General features: G+C 39.4%; 1 protein-coding gene across 1 annotated transcript in view; it reads left to right on the forward strand.

The window, feature by feature from the left end:
- The window catches only part of Gpr158 (G protein-coupled receptor 158), a 360,681-nt gene that overhangs the window by 132,349 nt on the left and 205,767 nt on the right, over positions 1–22,565 (forward strand). The window lies entirely within an intron of this gene.

The raw sequence follows: 22,565 nt of genomic DNA on the forward strand, positions 1-22,565 counted from the left end.
GTTAAGAGAACCAGTTGCTCTTCCAAAGAACCTGAGTTCAATTCCCAGAACCCACATGGTGACTTACAACCATTTGTAACTCCAGTTCCAGGGGATCCAACCCTCTCTTTTGACCTCTGTGGACACTGCAAGCATGTGGTACACAGGCATACATGCTGACAAAAACATCCACACACATAAAAATAAGAGGGATAGTTTAATTTACAAGTGCTAGGATAGACAGCAGATAACCCATATAAAATGACAGGAAGTTAAGGTAGACTTGTCCTAAGGATTTTAAAGTCACTTTGTAGCTACCAAAACATTTTTATAACTTTAAATACAGAACACATCATGAGTAGAATTTGGAACAATTATTAGAATAAGAATGCAAAGAATGCACTGTCAGCCTATTCTATTATTGTCATTTCTACAGAGAATATAATTATCCAGTATGTCCTACTGGAAACACATCCCACCCCTTTGCTCAGTTCTCTGTGAAGCCTCAGTGCCCCTGACAACCTGGTTGACATCAAGAACTCTGAAAAGTCAAGAAGTGCTGTAACAGTCCAGTTTCAGTTTCTAATAGGCATGCATTTTCCATCACATGATGCAATCAGAGCTGGAAGCTATGATGTCTGAAGGAACTGAGGTCTGAGTGGGAAAACCTTGAGAACCAGATTTCATTCATAGTTGTGACTGAAAAGCTGGGTCATCTGGTGTATTCACTTCTATGTGAATGCGTTCTCTTATAAAGCTATATACATTATTGTTTCCTTTATTTCCCCATAAAATTCTTGTAAGAATAAATGCACAAAAGAAAGTAAAGACAAATATAAAGTCAGACTTTGACTTAACTCACTGCATCCATCTACTTTATATTTTCATTGCAAACTGCCCCCCCCCCCCCGTTCTTTTTTAAAAAAACTCACAGTCTTTTAAAAAGTATCTCCATTGTAAATGTACCATCCCGGGAGTTGGGAGTAACCAATGTAGAGTTAAGGAAATGTCAAGACAGAAGAATCTTCTGGTAAACAACCGGCTAGATGGAAAAGGTCAGTGGATATCTTTTATCTTTTTAAAAGTAGTTTTTCTCTACATCTTATGTCTGGAGTGAAAAGTGCATAAATCTCTAGAATAATGACAGGACCTTAGGTATTACAAACAATTTACCTATTTATAATGCAGGTGTCATCTCATTATATAATGTTTCTAGAATTCCAACTGTAGGTAGAGTTTTCCCATCCTGACTGCCTGTTCCCTGTCCTGGCAGCTGCTTCCAAATTGTCTCATAGAGACTTAGTATTATTTATAAATGCTTGGCCAATAGTTGAGGCTTGTTACTAGCTAACTCTTACATTTAAATTAACCCATATTTTTATTTATGATTTGCCACATGGCTAATGGCTTGTTACCTCATTTTCTACACATCCTCATTGTTGGGCAGCTGGCTGGTGTCTCCCTTGACTCTATCTTCCTTCTTCCTATCATTCTTGGTTTAGCTTTTCCTGTCTAACTTATTGCCCAGTCACCAGTCTGTCAGCTTTTTATTAACCAATGAAAGTAATACATAGTCACAGTGTACAGAAGATTATTCCACAACATTTCCCCCTTTTGTCTAATTAGAAAGCAAGGTTTTAACTTTATCTTAATAAGATTTTATACACCAAAAATAGTTATTAATAATTAAAGTTACAATATCCAGTCCATTTGACAACATTAGAGAAAATACTCTATCCTATCTTGGTGAGTCTAAAGTTTTACATCTAAGTTATCTTTTATAAGAATTATTCCACAACACCCAACACAAACTTAAAAGTTATTATTAAAGGGAAGAGAACAAAATGACTATTCCACTTGGATTTTTTTTTACTGGCATTTGGATTTTTTTAACTGGCATGTATACTTGATTTACTAATGGCTTAAATTTGGTTAGAAGCCAAGGATACCACTATATTCTTACTATTAATATTTTATTACTTATTAATGGCTTTTTGCATAGGAGTAGGAATTTCTAAGGTTTTAAGGGAGGGCTGTTATATAGTTATAAAGAATGGGATACTGTTCTTATAAATAACTTGTTGACTTAAATTCTACCTATAACTCTGATCTAAAGTATCTCAGCATAGTTACTGCAATTCTCTAAGATTTGCATATTAGTTTTTAAAAGTTACTATGCTAATTTATGGGCCTGTGGAATTTTCCTAAATGCTGAAGTTTATCCTTGTTATTTCATTTACTAAGACCTTTCGCCAAATAACTCCTTCCTTTTCCTGGCAAGGGAGCTGCAGAGACAGAAGTAATAACCATTCTAATACAAGCCTCAATTTTCCTCTAGAACTTTACAGAGCAATGTTATTGTTTTGTTTATGGCTTACAGTAATTTAGTACCTTGGCTGTATCATGCTACTTTCTCCAAGACTAAGCCTTGGCATTGTAAATTCCTAGTAAGATGTGGTAGGAGTTACTTTGTTATGCCAAACATCTTTTTTTAATGGGTTTTAAAACTTTACTGTTCCAAATACAACTAAATGGCTCCACCGTTGATCAACTGTGGCCATAGAAAGCTTAAGAAATACTCCATGGTCCTGTTCCATCCCTGATAAAAGGAGATCTAATGTCTATGAACCACAATAATGACCAGCAATGCAAAATAGCCCTAAAGGTATAATAGTGGCATTCATATCTGGGTAGTAACAAACAGTTATCAAACTGGATTTAAGGCCTGCTCAACAGAAGATAAATCATGCTTAGTACTAGAAACCTGGCTAATTGCCCAGGGCTAGTGAGGTCATTGATCTTAGAGAACCTACTGTTGCCACTTTACTAGACCAACATAATTCCTAATTGCATTCTAAAACTTTTCCTTTTACTGATAGATAAATGTAGCTCTTACCCCATGACATAGAAGCTTCTCTTTGCAGTAAACAGAGACCATCACAGAAAACCAACTGGTCATAATGCAAATATCAACTGATGATGGAGAACCTGTCCCCAACAGGCACATCTACAAAGCAATTCCTGCACCTAAGACTCATGGAAAATGGGGTGGTAAAGGTGTAAGAGTCAGAAGACCAGGAAGTCTGCTATGAGATTGTGTCTCCTGGAAGTGACAGGAGCTGTACCCATGATACTGCAACAGTATGGCCACCTAAACATGACTTGAACAATGCCAATGCCAATAGACATGCTGACTCAGAAGGGGAAAATCTCATAGGCTCTCACCCACCCCTAGACAAAGAACTATGGGCAACTAATAACTACCAAGACGGGGAGGAATAATCCCTTCCAAAGATGAGCTGCTAATTGATTATCCTATACCAAGTGGTCAGCCCTAAAGTCATATGCATACAAACAATACTAAATGTACTCAGTAAGTTATATTTATATATTTATGAGTTTATATTTGTAAAAATAATAATTAGAGAAAAAGAGGCCATGAATTTGAGAGAGAATAAGGGAGGAACCCAGGAGGAGGTTGTACATAGAAGGGGTTAGAGGGAAGAAAGGGAGGGAGAAATGAAGTAATTAGATTTTAATTAAAATTAAAAAATGGGTGAAGGAGCTGTGTGAAATACTGAAAAAAAGCTAACAAGTATTTTTAAAACTTACAAAAAATGAATCCTCATATTTAGTTTATTAACCATCAAGAAATAATACACAAGAAAAAGACAAACCAATATCTCACTTGAAGTTTTACATTATCTAATTTTAAATAATACTTAGAATTCATAGATTCATAGAACTAGGACCAAAAAGAATATGTAAAAATTAAATGCTGTGAACGACACCAAAGAATCATTTATCTGTGCTTCCTTTAGTGTGATTCTGCTGGCTGCTTGGAATGGTCTTTTGGTTGTCCCTCTGTCCTCTTCCCCTGATAACAGAATTCTAGTTCTATTCTGGTATCCATCTCTTCCACAATGCCTTTGGTTGGTGAGACTCTGATAGATTTTACATAGTTTACTACACTCTCCTGTTCCCCTTTCCTGTAATTGGTTTAGGCAAAGGCATGTTATATAACTGTAACTAATGAGACTTGAGAAAGAGTCTGCCTTAAGACTTCAGAGAAGCTCAACAATGGGAAAGGCCTTCCTTCATGCTGTGGATACCATCACAAGGGTAAGATGTGTGTAACCTGTTGGCAGACATCTTGTGATTGCTGTGGTAATTGTCAAGCCAAAACTGATCCATGAAGGTAGGTAGGGAAGCAGTAAAAGGAACCAAGACTGAAGATGAGCCATGGTGCTAGGTTAACCAACGTTAGGTTGCCAACCTCTTGGATTCTTTTGAAGACAATATATTTATTTGTATAATTCAGTACAAATTCAGAAATTTGTATAATTTCCTTTATTAGCATAAATTTATTGCACAAAATAAAGGATTTCACTGTGGCACCTTCATACATGCATGCAATATATTTTATACACCGAAAGCATTCTCAATGGTAATATTTACTATATATTTTTTGTGGTTTTATATATTATATTGATGATCATGCAAATGGAAAAGTTGGTAATTTTCAAGTGTGCAGAGGTTTGTTAGGCACAAATTTTTATGTGCAGTACTTTCTGGAGATAGGTAGCATTTGATGAGCCTTTCAAATAGAAATAGAAGTATTTCTTCTAGTCCTTATCAACATTTTGATATTTAAGATTTAAGGGTCACATATATTGAGTAAACTGATCTATATTAACATAAATCTTACGTGACATTTGTTGAGCTTTACAATGAACACATCTAGGCTCCACCATTCACACAAGGTGCAGATCACCATTTCCCATAGTTCTTGCAGTTAATGCTGTCCCCTTCGGGGTACTGCTTTTCTTATGGTAAATACATGTTCCTGGTGTTGAATATTATATTCTTGAGTTATGTGGCATGCACCCTTCACACTTAGCTTCTCTTGCTTAATATATATATATATATATATATATATATATATATATATATATATATATATATATAATGTGAGATTCATTCATGGTGTACCCAAGAAGAACAATTCATTTTTATTCTCATATAGAATTCTATTCAGAGAATATGTCAGAATGTATCCAGTCTGTTACAAAGGACATTTGGATTATTTACGTCCATGAGTAGTGCAGCCAGGAAAATGTTTATACATGTCTTCTAATGAATATGCATATGTATTTCTGTCTGGTGGACACTTAAATGTGGGACTGCTGACTCACAGAGCAGGAAAACAGCCTCTTAGTGATATTTTAAAGGAGCTTTGCAAAGTGGTTGTGTGGACGAGCACTTCTACCTGTCACATACAGCTGACACTTGCTTCACGGGATTGACACTATGTGATGTTGTTCACTGTAATTATAGCTTATGGGATATGTAGTGATATTATTTTAGCTTCAGTTTCCATTTCCTTGACTCCTAATGAAGTTGACGTATTTTTGGGCATCTTTATTTTTGAAGTTCATTCTTGAGTCTCTTGATTTATTTTTCAAAATATATTTTCTTGTTGTTACTGATTTATAGGATATATTCTGCACATATGTCCCTTGTCAAAGGTAAATATTGAAATGTATTCTCATTCTGGTTGCTATATCTTGTTCATAAATGTGTGTTGTGACTGTAGATTTTTCTGTTTCTGCATGTGACCCACATGCAGCTGATTTTTGTGAAGATAAGAAACACAGTAAATTATGTTAATTTCTCCATACGTTCAGCTGATTACACTCTATCTCATACAGCTTTGGGATCAACCTGATTTATCTCTCAATCTCTGCTCAATATTATCCATTTGCTTACTTTCTATCTTTGTGCCAATACATCAGAGCTTCAATAATCTTTTGTATTGACACTCCAACTTTCTCTCAATTGTTTTAATTATTCCTCACATTTCTATAAATTATAAAATGAGACCAAGTTAAAATAAAAGAACCCTGCAAGGTTATTTTTTCACATTTACTTTGATGTTCTTTACTTTTTTTTCAGTGACATGCTTTGATTTTCTGTTAGGGTCCGGCACCGACTTTGTTACATTCATTTCCAGTTCTTAAGTGTTTGGTGCCCTTAGAACACTCTCCAGTTTTTTTTTTTTTATTATTGTTATCCTCCTGTTTGCTGGTATAGTACAGTGAACTTGAGTTTTAATTCTAATAGTTTGTGATTTTTTTTTTCAGAATGTCCAAGAACACAATTTTGTCACCTTGGATAATAACACATTCATGTCTTCTTTCCACTTCTCACAACATCTAATTTAATTTTCTTCCTAAAAATGCTGGCTGGAAATTCCAGGCAATGTTAAGTGGATTTGTTGCAGATGCTGTGTTCTGTTTCAGTGGGGACACCTTGGTATTTCCTTGCTAGCCATGATGGTTGTTGAAGCGCAGTTTTTGTAGATAATTTTTGTCATATTAAGAGTTTCTTGGCCCACCTGGCGCCACCTACTGGTGCAGGCAGCTGGAAGATGGCCAGAGTCCCACTCTGAATCAAGTGCAGGCAGGGCCACTAAGATGAGCAACCATGTGGTAGAGAGAGGGGAGAGAAAGAGAAGCAGAGTCATTTGCATGCTCTGAAGAGAGGCAGAGCTGGAGATGCAAGGGTGGTGACAGACAGCCTGAGGTGAGAGGCCTGTGGTACCACCTGAGGCTATGGAGATGTCTAGGCTTGTGGCCCTTCCTCAGTGTTGACGTCTGTGGTCCATGTTATCACCAAAAGCTATGCTCATGGTGGTGGTCTGGGCTGCCTCCTGAAGCCCTATTGATGCCTGAAGGCCAGGCTGAGCTGGTCCCACCCCTCACTTGGGCAGCACAGGAGAGCTGGCCCTGGTGGTGTGGGTGAGGAAGAGCTGATGGACTGACCAACTCAGCTACCACCCAGGCCCAGACCCAGGGCTTTGAGTTAGCCCACCACAACATCTACCTCATCTATGAGCTACTGGAGTGCATGAAGGGACCAGTCACGCAGAACTACAGCTGAAGGATCTCCATGACTCAGGGCAATAGCAGGATATCTGAGAAGAGTTCCGGTGAGGGTCCAGTGATGTTGGTGTAGCAGAAGCCAGAGACCTTGGACCAGACCAACCAACAACTCATTACAATGAACATTTGCAAGTAAAGCTGTTGGGGCAAAAGGGTCTACTGCATGACACATCACAGCTCCCAGTGTCACTATGACCAACGAGTACGTGATGGAGAGGCAGGGAAGATGGAAGAGCAGAGTGGTACATGCACGACGGATCTGGACACTCAACAGCTGTGATGGGAGTGAGAGAAGGCAGAGGTTGAAAAAGGAGCAGGTTGTGCCCAGAGGGGTTGGCAAGATGTCTTATTTATGTATTTTTTAATTTTTATTTTCTTTTAGGTGGGAAGTTATGAGGGTGGAAGGCAGATATAGAAGAACTGGGAAATGAAATGCTTATTCTGAATTTGGTGCACTGCCTCTGTGATTGTACACCTTTTCTATTGTGTTCTGCCAATGTGGAGAGCTACACTGAACAGTTAATATAAAAATGTAACCTCGTGCTTTTGGAATAGACCCAACCTTATCATAAAGGATTATTATTTTATACATAAGTGGCTTCACCTTGCTCCACACATGCAGTTCAGAAATCAGAATTGCCTTTGGGAGAAGTCATATTTAGATTACAGTCTCTGACATAGTGCTGGCCTCAGTGGTGCCTCCAGCCTTTTCCTCTGTTGCTGGTGAGACCGATATCCACATTAGGGCACCCATCCTATGTGGGCACTGTGATTGTGAAAAAGCCTTAGAGGGCAACCTGCGACGACAGAGTGCTCTCCTCCAGATTTTCTCTCAGAATCAGCTGGTCAGACCCTGGTTGTTAGATCGGTCTCCAAAGCTTTCCAAAGATTAAGACTTCCTGTTTGTTTTGATTTGTTTGATAGGAATATTAGAACTGAACACACGAGAGTGTGGATTTGAAACCTATCATTTGATGGTCAGAAGTAAGAGTTCCCCATAATGTGAAAAGCTCATAAGCAGGGTTCGTCCATTTCAAGAGGACACCAGGAGAAAAGCATTCATGTACATGTTAAACAAAGGCATTGCAGCATCAACAGTCCTTTACGTGACTTTGTCTAGAATATCCACGGAATTAAATATGATTTAAATTTTTTTTAGAGAACAAGGAGCTGGTGTGTAATCCCATAGAAAAGCACACCAACTCTATTGCCTGTTCAGAACACACATACAACTCATCTTTTCTGTTTAGTTTTAAGTGCTTTGAATAAAATTAAACAAGCCCAGAAACCTTATCAGGGTTCAGCAACCTGCTTATTCTTCAGCCTTCAGTTCAGTACAAAATTAGAAGCAAGAGAGTCACGGTTTCTTTTACCTCTGAAAATTCCCGAACACCAATGCTATGTTCATCGACATGGTTAACTACACTAAATAGTCGATCTGTGTCCAGTGAATTTATCCCACTCCCCGCCCCCAAGGCTCATGTTTGGACACTTGTTTCCAACTGATGGTCATATTGAGGGAGGCTGTGGGGCCCTTTGAATGTGGGGTGTGCCTTGGAAGGTGATAGCCCAGTCCCTATTCCCAGCTCTGCTCTCCCTCTCTGCTCCCTGGTCCACCACTGTGTGATGCCTCTTCCTCATAGAACTGAGCTGGTCAACCATGTCTCCACCATGATGCCCGGGGACCCTCGGCAATCATGACCGGAGTAACTCTTTCCTCCCCAATGTTGTCTCTGCCTGCACTCTGTTGGTGATGTAAAGCCATTCAATTCCATTGGGAAATGTTCAGTATTAGGTGGTGGCTCAAAGAAATAATAATAATCTCTCTCTCTCTCTCTCTCTCTCTCTCTCTCTCTCTCTCTCTCTCTCTCTCTCTGTGTGTGTGTGTGTGTGTGTGTGTGTGTGTGTATGTGTGTGTGTGTGTGTGCGCGCGCGCGCGCGCGCGCGCGCGCGCTCTAAGATATAGCCTGTGCCCCCCACAGGTCTTATTTTAAGTTTTGAGGCAGTCTCACTAAATTGTCCAAGTTGTCCTTGAACTCTCTCTAGAGCATAGGCAGGGCTTAAACTCATGATCCTCCTGCCTCAGCTCCCAAGTAGCTGGAATTACCAGCCTGTGCCACCTGGCCCAGTTTGTAACATTCATTTCTAATACCTAATTATGTTAAAGGGGGATACAGAGATGTTTTACATTCATGTCATTATGACAAAAAAAATCTAAATTTTGTTTTCTTAGACTAGGATACAGGCTTGCAAGTCATGTGATGGAAAACTCATTTTGCTTAGATCACAGACTTTATGTAATGCTTCATTTGACTTGATGCTTTGTTTAGCAGAAAGCTGGGCACACCCTTGTGCTCAGCACTCTGGCTATTTGTCTGACACCGGCAATGAGAACATCACATAGCCAGAGGCCTGAGCTTCTGTGAAGCCATTAGAAGAAGTGCATGCAAAATCATGAGTTATGTGGAGTAACAAGAAAATCTTGCTTTTCCTTCTGCGATTCTGTGTCTTCCTTAGTTTTTCTCCATCATATTTTTTTAAGGCAGGGTTGCTCACTGAATTTGAAGCATATAGATTTAGTTAGAAAAGCTGGTCAGTGAGCTCCAGGCGTCTACCTCTCTCTGTCTTCCCAGTGCTGGGATTACAGATGCAGACTGCTATACCTTGTCTCTCTATGAGTGCTGGGGATATGAACTCGGGTCCTCATGCCTGGGTGACAAGCACTTGACAGACTGAGCCATCTCCCCCTCCCCTATTCGTACATTACAGTTTACATCAACACAGCCTGGAAAGAGAAGGGTACCGACGGTTACTCCTATATAACCACAATAATGAGAAAAGCACGTGCTTTCAGAGAGTGAGGATAAATGTCTGAAAGCCAGAAAGAGTTACACTCCACTCGCCCCACAGTGAACACCCTGAGTTATGTGTTTCTCTCAGGAAAGTAAGACGGAGGTGCTGTTTCTGTGTAGTGATTTTCTGTGTCTTTCAAACGTTTTACAACAAAGATAAATTACTTTCTCTCTAAAAACAACAGCATAGTTCTTCCGGTAAGAGTTGCAATGATGGTTAGAAAAACTCATATATGGATTACTATGGAAAAAAGCACCACAAAAGAGCTTCCAAAGCAAGAGACTACAGAGCTGAATAAGGCAGAGTCAGAAACCAGTTGGACAGCAAATATGGGTGTCATGGCTAGTTAACATCTAGGCTTTAAAGGGAAGCGTTCTTCAGGATTTAAATGACCAGAAACAGCATATGCATTTCAGGGTTTATGATAGAAGCAAAAGGGAAGACTTCAGAATTTTGAAAGTAATTTTACGGGCTCTTTTAAACGGTTATTACCCAAGGAATATAATCAATTTCCATGAGACAGATGTGTGTACTGGGTGTTACAAACAAATAGAGGCATGATGCATTTTTATCTCCCAAGAAGAGAGAAGGGAAAAATAACCCAAGAACAGTAATTACCAAGAGCTTTCAATGAACTCAGAGCTGGTTGTGAGAAAAAACAGAGCAGGGTGAATAGGTGGGCCATGAGAAAAAACCTTTTATAGTCTTAGGTTGTTATCTGCTAATGTTTTTGTTGTTGTTGTTTTTAAAAAACACTTGTTAAGTGTAGAGAAAAGACTAGCATAGGCATTTAAGGTAGAGTTGAGCAAAAATCCAAAGTAAAAGTTATTATTGTTAGTGTTTGAGAAATTGAAATGTGCTGGTTAGTGCTGCCCTGCGTGTCAGTGAAAGAATCCACCTTAATGAGCTTTCCTCGACTTCCAGCTAGGAAACTAATACAAGACTATTGAGGAAGTGAGACATGGAGAGCATCCATTTGGCTCAGGAGTTTGTCAGGCATCGTGGTATTCGTGTGGGTGTGGCTGGTGGTGGCATGTGTAGATGAGTGGGATTGTAACCCTCACAGGAGTGTGTGGTGTCCATAGCATGCACTGAGCATAAGACTCCAAAGAAAATGAGGAAACTCACTGAATGTGGCTAAACTTCAGACCTGGCTCTGTGCTACCCCTCCGAGCCGTTCCCAAGTGCACTTAGTGAAACTGTCATGCACATCCATTGTAACAAGAGCTCTGTCTTCACTGAGGTACCCTAAGAAACAGCGGTCTGTGAGGCCCTCTGGAAGCTCTGTATCTGTGGATGCTCTCAGAATGATTACCTGGAACAAAAAGTCCTGTGAAAAGTCAAAATCACCAGTGGCTTCCACTTTCATTTCAGTTTTGATGCACCACATAAAGTCACCTGACAGTATGTGGTACTCCCTTCCCACCCAAAAGACCAAAACAGTTCTGACACCTATCTGGGAAATATTCCAAGCTCCTCAAAATTGCAAGTGTCAGTTTTAATCAGTTGCCTCCTTTTTATATATCTGAAACACTCTGTGATTTTAAAGGTGTTTTTAAGTCTATGGAAAGAAGTAGGCAACAAATTCTGGGTTTGGCCCATACTTAGGCCTGGGCTAACTTGGTCGTTTCTAGGCCTTTTCCAAGGCATTCTTCGTAAGCTTTCCTTAGTCCAAGAGACGAAAACACAGTGAAACTTAGCATTGACCATCTTAGCCACCTTGTTTTGTGTCCTTTGTGACTGTTTTTCAGGACCTGGGAATATGCGTGGCTCTAAGATGCTGGTTAACAAAACCCTGAAATATTTTCCCCTGAGCTATCTACATAATCATCCAGAATTATGTTCTCAGATTTCTTGTATTCTGTGACTGATAAAGTCTCTAAAATTTCATGTAAAAATGAAAAAAACCATGTCAGAATTGTATAGTGTGGAACTTGAACTTACAAATTTTAGTCACTGGCAGAAGATCTATGCTCTGTTCCTTGATCTCCTTTGGTGTCTGGACACAGGGCAGAAGATCCTGAGCAGAGAGTGAAGAGCACTGTTAGTCAGGGCTTCCCTGGCTCACACAGGAGTATGAAGCATGGGCAAGCCCGGACTACACTAGCAAAACCAACAAAAACAAGACACAAACCAACCACCAGAGAAAAGACTATCGAAGTTTTTGAAGAAAAATCTTCCTGGAATATAGCTGATGGCACAGGCCATGTCTGTTGTTTGTCTTTTCATTTTGAGAAAGAGTCATAATGCATACAATTCAGGACAGCCTCAGACTCGTGATCCTCCTCGTGCCTGGGCTTCCTGAGTGATGAGATTATAGACACATGACATCACATCCGGGCCACAGCTTTTAATAATTATTTTACTCATGTATTATATTTTTATAATACTTTGATGAATTCTCACCCACCATTTCAACCTTCCCAGAAGAATTATAGCATTTGGAAACTGACAGTGATGTTAGTGACCATACTGTCTACTCTCATTTTACAGAACAGCTGAAGAGTGCCTTGCTCGGTCACCTGACTACAGCTTCTAGTTTGTTAGCAGAAGTGACAGTGTAAGACGCTTCGTCCCCCGCCCACTCTACCATGTGCCACCACCATCACTGTTAGCACAGCCAGCATTTGCGTGACCACTGCAGGGATAAAGCCTATAGTGAAAGTGTCCGTAAGGGAGTTTTAGTAGCTGCTGTCATAAGTGCATGCCCTCTTCACCTCTACTCTCCATGAATGTCCTTTAGGATCTGGGAATATGCTTGGCTGGAACAGGCTGGTTAATGCAGTTCTCTGAATTGTTTTCCCCTGATAGATGCTAATCATCTAGAATTATATTCCCTGAATCACTGAGGTCTATGACGGCTTTAGTCTCCAAAACCTGGAGTGTATGAAGGGTGGGTTACATTGTTGTCATATGTCCGATCAGTTCCTAAAGTTCATAGGTCAGAGGCATTTCCTGGCAGGTCTGCTGCATTTTCAATATTCTATATGTCTAGGAAACAAATGCATGTAGATAATAGAAATGGTCATTAAAGGCTATGTACTGTTGCTGTGAATATTGCCCAGAAACGTTACTTTAAGAAGAAAAACAGACTACATTGTGTATTTTTCATACGATGGAAGAAACATCACCTTATAATCTCATCAATAAGTGTTATGATTTTATGTACACTGGTTATAATATTGACAACACTAAGGAGTGACACATTGTACATTGGTGTTAAAAGCTGCTGAGATGGGATGGGGTTAATGGGATTGGCCTTACCTAGCATTTCACATTTCCAAGGAAATGAAAATGGATCATTATTTTCTTTAGTGGAGCTAAAGGCAGATTGTTACTGGAAAACACAGTGAGTCTATAGTTTCTCCCCTAAGTCCCCCGGAAGAATGGTTGAAGTTATTGGAACTGGGAAGCTGTTGTGTGTGTTGTGTGAAAAGTGGGAACTTTAATAATATGTTCTTCTACCCAAATGACAATTGTTTTGAAGAGTCATTCTAGGCAGGTAGCAGTTTACTTTATAAAACATTGAAGTTTATTTTGGATTCTAGAGAAAATCTGCAGTGTAAACTCTGATGTTTACTATTGTTTCATCGCTTACAAGCTGACTCTTATGCCTCTGAAGAAGTATTCATCTTTCCTATAGTTGCATCGGTCCATTATCCAGATTCTGACATAAACTTAACCTTCTGAATGTCAGAATTCTGAAATTAGTCTCATTGGAGAGAAGTCAAAAGGATTCAGGGTTAGCAACCACTGTGGGGGTATCAGGAGGAATCTCCTTTCTGGTCTTTGTGGTTTCCAGAGGCTGCCTGTATTCTTTGGTTCCAGGACTTTAGGGTGTTACTCTAACTTCCATTTTTTTTTTGATGTTTCTTCTTCTTTGTCCCTGGCTTCCTCTTGGGAAAGGGTCCTTATGACTCACAATGAGTCACCTCGATTCTGAGTTAAACACACTATGTCAAGATCCTTGTCTCTCCTCTATCTGCAAAGTTCCTTTTTTATGTAAGACAACAGTATTCCTATAACAAAGGGGTTAGAATTTATTTAGACAGCTTTAGGGTAGATGTCACTCAGCATGTGGAAAGAAGAACTCCAGGATCCAGCAAGTCATACTGGTAATGTTTTTTGATAAGACTGAAGGAAATGCTGACTTAGCCAACCTCTTCCAGAAATTCTATTAATATGATAGTTTAAGTAGATTTTTTTTCTGTCCCAACAGCCAATTCCCAAATAATCACATAAAGACTTGATATTAATTTCAAATTCTTGGCCAATAGCTTAGGCTTGTCTTATCTAGCTCTTATAACTTAACTTAACCCAATTTTATTAATCTATGTGCTGCCCCAAGGCTAGCTTACCTCATCTACGTACTTTCCGTTCTGCTTGCTCTGTCTGTGCCTCATAGCATCTCTTCCAACTGCCCTCCTTCTTACCAGTGTTCTCTCTGTCCTGAAAAATCCTGCCTAGCCATCAGCCAGTCAGCTCTTTATTAACCAATGAAAGTAATACATATTTACAGTTAACAACAGGATTATTCTACAGCATCATAGCGTAATATTGTACAAATGGAGTTTGCCTACTTTGTCAAGTCTTTATTGCAAAGATTCTTTCACAAAGATGATACCATGACAATAAAAGTTGAATATAGTATAATTGGGCTGTGGAGTGGTAGTGGCTAAATTTCCACTTTTAACTAGTGACAGGCATATGGAAAAGTGAATCGGAATAAGTTGCATTTTTTTTTCAAGACAGTGTTTCTTTGTGTAGTTTTGGTACCTGTCCTGGATCTTGCTCAGTAGACCAGACTGGCCTTGAACTCCAGAGATCTGCCTAGCTCTGCCTCCCAAGCACTGGGATTAAAGGCGTGCACCACCACCACCAGGCTAATAAGTTGCATTTTAATTGGACCAACTCTAACTTACCAAGACTAGTGGGACACAGAGGGATGATGTTTGTCATTTCTGATTATGTACTATAAGTTTTCAGATATCTAGTTTTTCATAAATTACAATATTGCAGATAAAATGAAGCGAATGAATGGTTATAAAAGTAGGTTATAGATTTTTTTAGATAGAGTTACAGTCACAAGAAGATCTCAGTCAGACCTGAAGAAAAGAGAAGAAAAGCTAAATAGAAGGGGATGAGGAAGGCCTGATGGAGGTACCGGGCATGGGTTATAAAAGGAGGATATGAAACTAATTGTTTTCTAGTTGTACTTGTCATGGTTTTGTTTGTTTGTTTTTGTGCTAAATAAGTGCATAAAGTATATTTGATACTAAAAAGTATAAAATTCAATGTGAAGCTCCATAGCTTCCATTCCAAATGCCTGTTCTTACCCTATAGAAGTTCATTGAGTTGTATAGACTTTGAGTCTACTTAATCTTGGTGTATGATGTTTTTAATTTATTTGCAGTATTTTTATGACTAAGTTTATAAAATTAAAAGAAAACAGAATCTCTTGGAGAGTGGATTAAAATGACCCTTGGGCTTCTTTCCCTCACCATGGTTAATATTTTTAGCCAGATCAGTTGATGTTCTTATGAATTGCTACCTTTTCTTTTTTCTCTAGTATAGTGAACCTAGTATTTAAGGTTGTATGCCACAGCTTGCTTGCCTTGGCCCCATTGGCTAAATCTATATACTAATATAAAAAAGATTAGACCAGGCTCTGAAGTGGGGATGGTGAGAAAGGTAAAGAAATAGAATGTCTCTTTGTGTTCAGACTCCAGGGAGGGGTTGGTTAGCAGGGAGGGCATTCTCTTATTTCTTTACTGTTTTCTGAATTCAGTTGCCTTGGAGACAGGACTATTGTTTCAGGATTAGGCCTGAATGTCAGAGAGTCAGTTGCCAGTGTGTGGCCATTCTTACCCTTGCTAGGATCCATCTGCTCTTCTTTCCTTAACATCCTGTATTGAGCAGGAGTATATGCTTGTGTGTACTTGTTATACTGTGCTGTGGCATCTTTATTTCCTGGACTTGACTTTACTATTGGTTGACTCATTCATTTACAGTCTACAAATAATGTGGTTGTCAGTCATTCCCATCTTATTTGACTATATATAAATGAGAACTGTAATGAGACAGTTGGTGAAGTTTCTAACTTAAGGGATTTAACATATGAGGAGGCAAAGAAAGAACAAAATATCCTTAATCTGTCTTCCAAAACCATGTGATCAACCAGCCTACCAGAAAACAGAAGACTGAGAAAAGCAAACACAAAGGAAAAATAAACAAAGATTTTGTTAAAAGCAAATTGTTAATCTGACATCACTTTGAAATAATTGAGCTTTTCTGGTCAAAAATACTAAGACAAATTTAATTAGCTGGTTCTAAAACAATGTGGTACATAAGATCCAGAGGAGAGGGATGGGATACTCAATAGATACTCAGTTGTAGAATAGCCTCTACAATATTCTGTAACAACTTTTACCATATCATACTAAGAAAAATTTAGGAATTTTATCCTTATAGTAAGATGTATAAGGAATTTATCCTTATAGTAAGATGTACAATATACTTATAGTAAGATGTACAATATATAAAGCAGTGATTGAAGGGAACTGTACAATGTCTGTGTGTGATGAGGACCCAAGGGAGCAGGTCCCTGACCACTTGGGAAACGTCATGGTGTGCCTCTCATTTCAGTCAGTTGGGATCTTCTCTCTCCCTATGCTGGTCCTTATGCTGGAGCACAACATTGTAGGGGTTTGTTCCTGTAAACCGTGCCTCTGTCTGATTCAGAGACCACCGAGTTTGTAGCATAAGGGGTTGATAGAAATGCAGCCAAAACGCTAAATAAAAATCTCACCAAGGAAGATTGTGATCCGTCTCTGTGGTGCTGGAGCTTGAGTTCAGGACTTCCTGCAGGTTAGGGCTGGTGTGTGCCACTGAACTACATACAGTCTCTGCCTCATGCCTCTATTCTCACTCTAAATCTCTCCCTGTGAAGACGGGATATTCTAGGATTCTGTTTATAACTTCCTTTTCTTTCTTCCATGTAGGATGTCTAGCATTCAAAATGAAAATGTGACATTCTTTAAGAATCTACCACTGAGACAGGCTGAGACAGGAGAAGCCAGTCTGTGTGCTAGCTCCTGCAGAAGGCAGCTGGGAATGGGGGCAAGTAAACAAGCTTCATTTCCAAAATGGCTTATCCTGGGGAGCTGGTAGAGGGTGTCAGTCGCTGCTCAGAGTCTATGCTAAAATGTTGAAGTTGGGCAGTTCTAGACAAGATAAAAATGTGGAAGGATCTCAGACCTTCTTACTGGATCGAAGGGAATCCTGTAAAACAAGAGCATGGGATGCAAATAAACAGAAAGGTAGCTCCTCTCATTGAGTTTGTGTTTGTACTTTTTGATTGAATTGGTGATTTTTCTTTTTGTAAGGGTGATACCCTAGCCTGGTACATCAGTGTTGACTACCACCAACACGCACACAGAGTGGGTAGATAGCCACTGCTCACAACTACCCACATAACTCACAGTGTTGGCTCAACACACACATGTGCGTGCACATACACACACACACACCCTACACACAGTATATAGCCACAGCTCACAACTGTCCATGTACCTCATAGTATTGGCTCAACACACACACACACACACACACACACACACACACACACACACACACACACACACACAGTACATAGCCACTGCTCACAAATACCCACATATCTCACCATGTTGGCTCAACCCTAGTCCACTGTAGATAAAGGATGACTGAATCTGCACAGATTTCCTTGATATCCATGCCTGACTAGTCATTCAGTATTGAAAATATTGCTATAGTGGTATCTACAAGATAAAGTTAAGCAAATATATTTAGGTAGTGAACAATTAATACTGCTAGGAGTATGACTATACATATTTATAATCCTAGTACTCATGAGTCTGAGGAAGGAGGATAGTAAAGTACAGCCAACCTAGAATGCATAGTGGCTATCCTAACAAACACAAAATCAGATAATACTGCCAGTATATTGCAAGCTCAGTAATGTCCCATGACTCAGTAGAATATGTTATAAATTGCTTACATGAAAAGAATCTTTGGTGTAGCAATTAAAATTAAGTAGAGAAAGGAATTCATGTTTCTTGCTATTGTTTCTTGTTCTAAAAGATATTTAAAGTTCTGCAACATTTCAATTTATAAGAACTTTTATATAATTTTATATATAAATTTTGTTGGTATGTATATATGACATTGATAAAGGCATTTTTACCAAATGTGTCATGTACTGTAACCATATTTACACCGCTTCCCCTTTCCTCCTCTACTCTTTCTTCTGTTTCCCTAGACAATTACCACTTCTACTTTCAGGGCATACATGCAAGTGATTTTATGTATCTTTGTAAAACATTGGATCCACAAATGAGAGAAAATGTGATTTGTTCCGCTTAATATGGTGATTTCCAATTGTCTTGATTATGATTTCATTCTTCTTCATGGCTGAGTAACATTCCATTTATATATTTTTCTTTATCCATTCATCTGTCAGCACATACCCAAAGATGATTCTATAAGTTATTATTGCAACCCATACTGCAACAAATATTTATGTGCATATAAATATCTCTATTATGTTGGCTTATGGGTCACTGGGCATGTACCTAGAAATGATATACCTAGTCTACATTTATTGTTCTTTAGAGAAAACTCCATGTGGATTTCCACAGGGGCTGCACCAGTTAATAAACCATCATCTATGTATAAACTTCCTCTTCTTGGTCTCCCCCCCAGCATTGGTCGTCATGAGTGTTCTCAATCGTCATTCTGACTGGAGTGAGGTGGAACCTCAAAGCCATACAGTAAAAATGTCTTCAGGGTCATGCTTTCTTTGTTTCAAATAGAGCTTTCTGGATTTTTCTTAACATATAAAAATTATTATTTTTACTTGGAAAAATATTTGTGTGTGTGTGTGTGTGTGTGTGTGTGTGTGTGTGTGTGTGTGTGTGTGTTTCAGGGTCACCTGGATCCTAGGCTGGCTTCATTTTTTTTTTTTTGAGACAGGGTTTCTCTGTGCAGTTTTGGTGCCTATCCTGGATCTCACTCTGTAGCCCAGGCTGGCCTTGAACTCATAGAGATTCACCTGGCTCTGCCTCCTGAGTGCTGGGATTAAAGACATGTGCCACCACTGCCTGGCTGCCCTCAAATTCTTTTTTTTTTTTTTTTTTTTTTTTTGGTTTTTCGAGACAGGGTTTCTCTGTGTAGCTTTGCGCCTTTCCTGGGACTCACTTGGTAGCCCAGGCTGGCCTCGAACTCACAGAGATCCGCCTGGCTCTGCCTCCCGAGTGCTGGGATTAAAGGCGTGCGCCACCACCGCCCAGCTTGCCCTCAAATTCTTAATAAACAAAGTGAACTTGAATTTCCCAATCCTCTGTCTTACTCCACAAATCCTTGGACTTTAGGGATACACCGCCATGCCTGGTCTATGTGGCACTGAGGCTGAAATAACTAACCTGTGCTTTCTAGACAGTAGCCCAAGGCAGTATGTGTGTGTGTGTGTGTGTGTGTGTGTGTGTGTGTGTGTGTGTGTGTGCATGTATGTATGTATGTGATCTTGTCTCTTCTTATTTATTCAAAGAATGTAATTTACAGCAAGTTTTTTAAAGCTGAAAATAGATATTCTTTCATACAATATATTTTGATTATGTTTTCCCTTCCCCCAACTTCTCCCAGATCCTCCCCACTTCTCCATCCTCTCTTATCTACATCCTTTCTTTCTCTTTCTCATTAGATCTAGCAACTCAATTAGATCTAACCCAATCCTGGTACTGGAAGCTTCATTTGTAACAAGAGATTTCCAGTTCGGACTATGTCTGCTGTGATATTTGGTGATTTCATTTAGATAATCTTCACACACACACACACACACACACACACACACACACACACACACACACTAGAATGCTTCTATTGTATAAGGTTTCCCTACTTCCACTCAAATGCCCCATAAATTTAGTTGTCTATCCTTGTATTTCCTCTTATCCCCCTCTCCCTTCCTCCTATTCACTTGATCCATCTGTTCCAGCCTCCCCCCCATCCATCCATAACTATCTATTCTATTTCCCTTTCTTATGGAGGTCCATCTGCTCTTCCCCCTCAAGTTCCTTACTCTATACCTAGCCTCTGTGGTTCTATGGATTGTAGCTTGGTTATCTTGACTTAACAGCTAATATCCACATATAAGAGAATACATACATTATTTGTCTTTCTGAGTCTGAGTTAACTCACTCAGAATGATCTTTTTCTAGTTCCATCTTTTTACCTGTAAATTTCATGATTTCATTTTTTTAAATGGCTGAGTAATATTTCAGTATGTAAATGCATAATGTTTTCTTTATCCATTCTGCTGAGGGACATCTAGGTTGTTTATAGTTTCTGGCTATTATGGCTAGAGCGGTGATAAATATAATTGAGTGTCTATGTTGTAGGATGAAACATCTTTTAAGTATATGCCCAGGAGTCATATTCCAGGATCTTTGGGTAGATTAATTCCCATCTTCTGGGGAACTATCACAATGATTTCCATTGTGGCTGTACAAGTTTACAGTTCTATTAGCAAAGGATGATTGGTCTCCTTATCCCACATCCTCACCAGAATGAGCTGTCAAATGTGTTATTGATTTCAGCCTTTAATCCCAGCACTCGAGAGGCAGAGGCAAGTGAATCTCTGTGAGTTTGAGGCCAGCCTGGTCTACAGAGCGAGATCCAGGACAGGTTCCAAAACTACACAAAGAAAACATTTCCCGAAACAAACAAACAAACAAAAATATAACGTGTGTTTTTTAGATGCCTCAGAAAGATAGATCTTTTTTTCTCATCCATTCTGTTAGTCTGTCTTTTTGTTGGGGAATTGAAACAGTTGATGTTGAGAGTTATCAATGAGCAGTGTTTATTTGTTCCTGTTATTTTGTTCTTGTGGTGTGGATTTTGATTTGCTGGTCTGGGATTATTTATTCCCTTTGTTTTCTTAGGTGTAGTTAGTCTCTAGAAGTTGAAGTTTTCCTTCTAGCACCTTCTTTAGGGCTGGATTTGTAGATAGATACTACTTAAATTTTAATTGAAAATTTTGCTGGGTATAGTAGTCTGGATTGGCATCTGTGGTCTATTAGAGTCTGCAGACATCTGTCCAGGCCCTTCTGGCTTTTAGAGTCTTCACTGAGAAGTCAGGTGTTGTTCAAATAGATATGCCTTTATATGTTACTCAGTCTTTCCCCCTTACAGCTTTTAATATTATTTTGTTGTTGTTGTTGTTGTTGTTCTGTACATGTAGTGTTCTATTATGTGCTGAGGGGAATTTCTTTTCTGGTTCATTCTATTTGGTGTTCTGGATTCTTCTTGTAAGGAATCCCCTCCACTAGTTTAGGGAGGTTTTTTTTTTTCTTTTCTCTGATTTTGTTGAAAATATTTTCTGTGCCTTTGACCTGGGTTTCTTCTCCTTCCTCTATATTACTATTATTCATAGATTTGGTTTTTTCATTGTGTCTCAGATTTTCTGGATGTTTTGGGCCTGGAGTTTTTCAGGTTTTAATATTCTCTTTAACTGAGGTATCAACTTCTTCTATCATGTCTTCAATGCCTGAGATTCTTTCTCCATCTCTTGTATTCTGTTGGTGAGGTTTACCTTTAATGTTCCTGTTTGAGTTCCAAAATTTTCCATTTCTCAATTTCCCTCAGTTTGGGTTTTCTTTATTGATTCTATTTTCACTTTTAGGTCTTGTTCTGTCTTATTCATTTCCTTCAAATGTTTTATTTGTGTTTTCATAGATTTCTTTAAGGAATCTATTCATTTTCTCTTTAAGACCTGTATCATATTTATAAAGGCTATGTTACAGTCTTTGTCTTCTGCTTCAGCTGTATTGAATTCTCAGGATCTACTATGGTAGGGTTGCTGGGCTCTATTGGAGACATATTGTCCTGGTTGTTATTGCTTGCAATTTTTTTGCTGGTGCCTAGACATCTGGGTTTGGGAAGATTTTAATTCTAGTGCTGATATCTAGTCTTGTGTTTGTTGGCTCAGTGTCTAGTTCTTGCCCTCTCTAGTTCTTGCCCTCTCTAGTTCTTAGGAGAGTGTAGTGGCTGTGTGTAGACTGGTAGGGAATTCTGCTAGGTGTGTCCACTGAGAGAACTGGTACAATGTGTTTCTAGATATAGGAATTGATACTTAGGAATGGATATGGGTTAGGATAGGAGGGTAAAGGGGGCCATAGGAGAGAGAAAAGTGGAGTGTTGCACCATGATCTGTTTAGTCCCCTGAGAATGGGGGCAGAGAGTGACAAGAGACCACAGCAGTTAGTCTGCTACAGAGCTGGGCATGAGACTGGAGTATTAACATAGAGAAGAGGAAGGAGAGTGAAGATCTGATGCTAACCTACATGCTTCTCTGGCCTACTTGCTTCCAGCATTTCCTAGGAAATGCCTGCTGCTGGAGTTGGGGGCTGGGATAATGGGATGAGTTGGGGGAAGGGATTTTGGAGGGGAAGATCTATGTGATCCGCTGCAGGTGGTGGCAAGCGGGGAGGAGAGGCTGCAGCAGGTGGTCTGCTACAAAGCTGGGGATGAGACCAGGGGAAATGGATTTGGAGGACAGGAGGAAGAGGCAGAGATCTGCTAGCCTACTTGCTCCCCTGGCCAGAGTGGCCTCTGGGTTCCCAGGGAATGCCTGCTGGAGTTGGGGGCTGGGTAATGGGATGAGTTTGATACCTCTATCTTGGAGTGTTTTCCTTATACTTTCCTGCAGCACTTTTAACATTTCAGGCTTTACATTAAATTTTCTTATCAACT

The sequence above is a fragment of the Peromyscus leucopus genome, chromosome 5, assembly GCF_004664715.2.
Source record: "Peromyscus leucopus breed LL Stock chromosome 5, UCI_PerLeu_2.1, whole genome shotgun sequence".
Taxonomy (NCBI): domain Eukaryota; kingdom Metazoa; phylum Chordata; class Mammalia; order Rodentia; family Cricetidae; genus Peromyscus; species Peromyscus leucopus.